This window comes from Epinephelus moara, chromosome 24 (genome assembly GCF_006386435.1).
Source record: "Epinephelus moara isolate mb chromosome 24, YSFRI_EMoa_1.0, whole genome shotgun sequence".
In the NCBI taxonomy this organism is placed as follows: domain Eukaryota; kingdom Metazoa; phylum Chordata; class Actinopteri; order Perciformes; family Serranidae; genus Epinephelus; species Epinephelus moara.
In genome coordinates, this window is record NC_065529.1 from 52,516,093 (window position 1) to 52,522,295 (window position 6,203).

Consider the following 6,203-nt stretch of genomic DNA (forward strand, 5'->3'; position numbering starts at 1 on the left):
AGGAGGCATCTGGCAGGACCACGGCAGCGGCACAACCACACACGTCACACTATCCAGGCACCGCTGCAATACAAGTTAACCTGAGAGACAGTGGAGCACAAAGGCTCCGGAGAAGAAGCCGAGTTAGTGACATGCAGTACGGCCGAGTTAGCAAGATGCAGTAAAAGGATACAAGAGAGAGAGAGAGAAGGAGAGAAGGTGCCCGGTGTATTATAGGGGGGTCCTCCGGCAGACTAGGCCTAAGTCAGCCTAACTAGGGGCTGGTACAAGGCAAGCCTGAGCCAGCCCTAACTATAAGCTTTATCAAAGAGGAAAGTCTTAAGTCTAGTCTTAAATGTGGAGACGGTGATATAATTACGGTGAGTAATGATAATCTTGTTGTAGGTCAGCACACTAGAAGATCAACCTGTAGAAAATTCACAGAGAGCACAGATTGGGTTTGAAAAGTGATAAACAACACCAACAACTACTGGATTTTAAACACAAGCACCTAAAAGCTTGAAAAGGTGCTTAAAGATTAAACTGCTTTCTATGAATAGCAGTAACACCGCCGACTCCACCTTCGCAAGCTTAAACTATAAAAATCCGGAAGTGATAATTCGTTCGGTTGTCTTTAACAGTTCGCAGTTCAGAGCGTCAAGTCAAGGTATGAAGGAATAAAATCATTTAGAAATAAAAAGTTCTAAGTGACCTTGAACTAAAAAGGGACGCAATGAACAAAGAGGACTTATGTTGTGTTATGTTTAACTTATTTCAGCAGGAGTTAAAATATTCAGGACCTGACTTTAAACCAGATGAGAGGAGCAGCTGCTTCGCTTGGACTGCACTTGAAGGAGGATCCCGACTGTTTCATCCTGAGATGTGTGAGTAGATTTTAGTGGGAAATGTTTATCACAGTAAAAACACCCACCAACCACTGAATCGTCTACACATTACAAAGTGAAAAAGCAGTATATATTAGATATATATATATATTTATATATATCCAGTGATAATGAAACCTGTTTACAAACACTAAAAAATCTTTAATAGTGTCAGAAATTAATTTTTATCTGGTAGTCATAAAACTATTTGAAGACAGCGGGACCAGATTTGTGTTGGTATTTCGTCAGGTGTTTGATCAGTTAAAGAGGCTTCAAACTCAAAACAACAAAAAGGTTCTGACAATGTCATTAAATGTAGTAAATAAATTATATTTGTGTCTCAGGCCATTGGTTGTTTATGCTGAAGAAAATATTTAAAATGTAATTTAAAGAAATCTCTTTATAACTTAAGTCAGGATCTTTTATCAAAATCTATTTCTCCTCCTCACATTGTCTCTAGGGTTAGGGTACACCTTCCTAGTACACCTGCCTCAGTTCACCTGCCTCAGTACACCTGCCTCAGTTCACCTGTCTCAGTACATCTGCCTCAGTTCACCTGCCTCAGTTCACCTGTCTCAGTACACCTGCCTCAGTTCACCTGCCTCAGTTCACCTGTTTCAGTACATCTGCCTCAGTTCACCTGACTCAGTACACCTGTCTCAGTACACCTGCCTCAGTTCACCTATCTCAGTACACCTGCCTCAGTTCACCTGCCTCAGTACACCTGCCTCAGTTCACCTATCTCAGTACACCTGCCTCAGTGTGCCTGTCTCAGTACACCTACCTCAGTACACCTGCCTCAGTGCACCTGTCTCAGTACACCTGCCTCAGTGTGCCTGTCTCAGTACACCTACCTCAGTACACCTGCCTCAGTGCACCTGTCTCAGTACACCTGCCTAGTACACCTGGCTCAGTTCACCTGCCTCAGTACACCTTACTCAGTTCACCTATCTCAGTACACCTGTCTCAGTATCCCCACTGAGTACACCTGTCTCAGTATCCCCACTGAGTACACCTGTCTCAGTTCCCCAACTCAGTACTCCTGTCTCAGTACACCTGCCTCAGTACACCTATCTCAGTATCCGCACTCAGGACACCTTTCTCAGTTCCCCCACTCAATACACCTGTCTCAGAACACCTGCCTCAGTTCACCTGTCTCAGTACACCTGCCTCAGTTCACCTGCCTCAGTACACCTGTCTCAGTACACCTGCCTCAGTTCACTTGTCTCAGTACACCTGCCTCAGTTCACTTGTCTCAGTACACCTGCCTCAGTACACCTGCCTAGTACACCTGTCTCAGTACACCTGCCTAGTACACCTGTCTCAGTACACCTGCCTCAGTACACCTGTCTCAGTACACCTGTCTCAGTACACCTGCCTCAGTACACCTGTCTCAGTACACCTGCCTAGTACACCTGCCTCAGTACACCTGCCTCAGTTCACCTGTCTCAGTACACCTGCCTCAGTACACCTTTCTCAGTTCACCTGCCTAGTACACCTGCCTCAGTACACCTGCCTCAGTTCACCTGTGTCAGCACACCTGTCTCAGTACACCTACCTACTACACCTGCCTCAGTACACCTGTCTCAGTAAAACTGCCTCAGGTCACCTGTCTCAGTACACCTGCCTCTATACACCTGTCTCAGTATACCTGCCTCAGTGCACCTGTCTCAGTACACCTGCCTACTACACCTACCTCAGTTCACCTGCTTCAGTACACCTGCCTCAGTACACCTGTCTCAGTTCACCTGTCTCAGTACACCTACCTCAGTACACCTGTCTCAGTATTCCCACTCAGTACACCTGTCTCAGTTCACCTGTCTCAGTATCCCCACTCAGTACACCTGTCTCAGTATACCTGTCTCAGTATCCCCACTCAGTACACCTGTCTCAGTTCCTCCACTCAGTAGACCTGTCTCAGCATCCCCACTCAGGACACCTGTCTCAGTTCTCCCACTCAATACACCTGTCTCAGTACACCTGCCTCAGTACACCTGTCTCAGTTCACCTGTCTCAGTATCCCCACTGAGTACACCTGTCTCAGTTCCCCCACTCAGTACACCTGTCTCAGTACACCTCTCAGTATACCTGTCTTAGTTCACCTGTCTCAGTACACCTGCCTCAGTACACCGTTCTCAGAACCCCCACTCAGTACATCTGTCTCAGTACCCCCACTCAGTTCACTTGCCTCTGTACACCTGTCTAAGTACCCCCACTCAGTTCACCTGCCTCAGTAAACCTATCTCAGTACACCTGTCTCAGTACACCTGCCTAGTACACCTGCCTCAGTACAACTGCCTCAGTTCACCTGTCTCAGTACACCTGCCTCAGTACACCTGTCTCAGTACATCTGCCTCAGTTCACCTGTCTCAGTACACCTGCCTCAGTACACCTGTCTCAGTACACCTGCCTCAGTGCACCTGTCTCAGTACACCTGCCTAGTACACCTGCCTCAGTTCACCTGCCTCAATACACCTGCCTCAGTACACCTGTCTCAGTACACCTTTCTCAGTTCACCTGTCTCAGTACACCTACCTCAGTTCACCTGTCTAAGTATCCCCACTGAGTACACCTGTCTCAGTTCCCCCACTCAGTACACCTGCCTCAGTACACCTGTCTCAGTATCCCCACTTAGTACACCTGTCTCAGTACACCTGCTTCAGTACACCTGTCTCAGTTCACCTGTCTCAGTATCCCCACTGAGTACACCTGTCTCAGTTCCCCCACTCAGTACTCCTGCCTCAGTATACCTGTCTCAATACACCTGCCTCAGTACGCCTGTCTCAGTACACCTGCCTCAGTACGCCTGTCTCAGTACACCTGCCTCAGTACACCTGTCTCAGTTCCCCCACTCAGTACACCTGTCTCAGTACACCTCTCAGTATACCTGTCTCAGTTCACCTGTCTCAGTACACCTGTTCAGTACCCCCACTCAGTACACCTGTCTCAGTACACCTGCCTCAGTACACCTGTCTCAGAACACCCACTCAGTACATCTGTCTAAGTACCCCCACTCAGTTCACTTGCCTCTGTACACCTGTCTAAGTACCCCCACTCAGTTCACCTCCCTCAGTAAACCTGTCTCAGTTCACCTGTCTCAGTACACCTGTCTAGTACCCCTGCCTCAGTTCACCTGTCTCAGTACACCTGTCTCAGTACATCTGCCTCAGTTCACCTGTCTCAGTACACCTGCCTCAGAACACCTGTCTCAGTACTCCTGCCTCAGTACACCTTTCTCAGTTCACCTGTCTCAGTTCCCCCACTCAGTACACCTGTCTTAGTTCCTCCACTCAGTACACCTGTCTCAGTATCCCCACTCAGGACACCTGTCTCAGTTCCCCCACTCAATACACCTGTCTCACTACACCTGCCTCAGTACACCTGTCTCAGTTCACCTGTCTCAGTATCCCCACTGTGTACACCTGTCTCAGTTCCCCCACTCAGTTCACCTGTCTCAGTACACCTGCCTCAGTACACCTATCTCAGTTCCCCCACTCAGTATACCTGTCTCAGTACACCTGTCTCAGTTCCCCCACTCAGTACGCCTGTCTCAGTACACCTGTGTCAGTACACCTGTCTCAGTTCCCCCACTCAGTACACCTGTCTCAGTACACCTCTCAGTACACCTGTCTCAGTTCACCTGTCTCAGTCCACCTCTCAGTACACCTGTCTCATTTCACCTGTTCAGTACCCCCACTCAGTACACCTGTCTCAGTACACCTGCCTCAGTATACCTGTCTCAGTACCCCCACTCAGTTCACCTGCCTCAGTACACCTGTCTCAGTACACCTGTCTCAGTTCACCTGTCTCAGTACCCCCACTCAGTTCATCTGCCTCAGTTCACCTGTCTCAGTACACCTGCCTCAGTATACCTGTCTCAGTACCCCCACTCAGTTCACCTGCCTCAGTTCACCTGCCTCAGTACACCTGTCTCAGTACACCTGTCTCAGTACCCCCACTCAGTTCATCTGCCTCAGTTCACCTGCCTCAGTACACCTGTCTCAGTACCCCCACTCAGTTCACCTCCCTCAGTACACCTGTCTCAGTACACTTGTCTCAGTACGCCCACTCAGTTCACCTTCGTCAGAACACCTGTCTCAGTACCTTCACTCAGTACAGCTGTCTCAGTACACCTGTCTCAGTACCCCCACTCAGTACACCTGTCTCAGTACACCCAATCAGTACACCTACCTCAGTGCACCTGCCTCATGTTTACAATGTTTTTATATTATTTATCTTCATCATTACTGTGTGTGTGTCTTTTGGTGACAGAGCTCGTATTTTGGTGTATCACAATGACAACAAAGGCTCTTTGTTTTATTCAGGCCATAATTAGTTCTTCTGATCAGTCGTTCACCAAATGGTTAAACCTACATCCTGTTTCCTGTCTGTGTCATGACACCTTAGGATGATCATCAGGATGATCAGTTCTGGTTACTATAGAAGCAATTTATAAACTAATCAGGTCATGACCCAACACATAAACAAGGATCAGAACATCCTGTAAAACTGTGCAGACTTTCACAATGGGAATCATAGATTAACGTTCTGTTGTGTGTTTTACAATTAGAGCTACAACATGTTTTATTTTAATATCAGGAAATTCCAGCACATCTTCAATTCTAAGTCTTCTAAGTCTTACTGCAGTTGCCCCGGAAGTGATAGTTGAGAGGGTCTGACCCGGGTGACAGAGGAAGCTCACAGGATTGGATGGTGGTTGGCAACAGCTGGACTGTGAATGGGCAGGAGATGGCAGAGGGAACTGTCGGATCAGGAAGTGAGATGGAAGGAATTGAAGTGGCTGGCAGGGAGGAAGATGGCTGGAGTTTGGCAGGTCAAAATAAACAGAGAAAATGTAAAAAAAACAGAGACAGCAAAATGATAGAGGCAACATAGAAGGAACTGATAGTGAGGGAAGTGTAACATCAACAACAAAGCAGAGTGAAGAATATAAAATCTACATCAAACTCTCTCAAGACAGTACATCGTTCGGTGAGTGGAGCCTAATTCAGCTGACAAAGTCAATACACAAGTCGGCAGGAAAGAGTAAGAATGCCAAAGTGTTGCGAAATGGATCATTGTTGATCTTCTGTAGGGATAGTGCACAACAAGGAAAAGCCATAAGACTGAACAAGATTGACGGTAAAAGAGTGTAGTGCTCAGTACCTGGATAGACTGGATAAACAACTCAGAGACTCTTTATTTGATGACATAGTTTCTCTAGATGGCATTGCTCTGGCCTCTAGCACTACCGTAAGAAACCTCGGAGTAATATTTGATCAAGATTTGTCTTTTAATTCTCATTTAAAACAAACCTCACAGACTGCATTTTTTCATCTG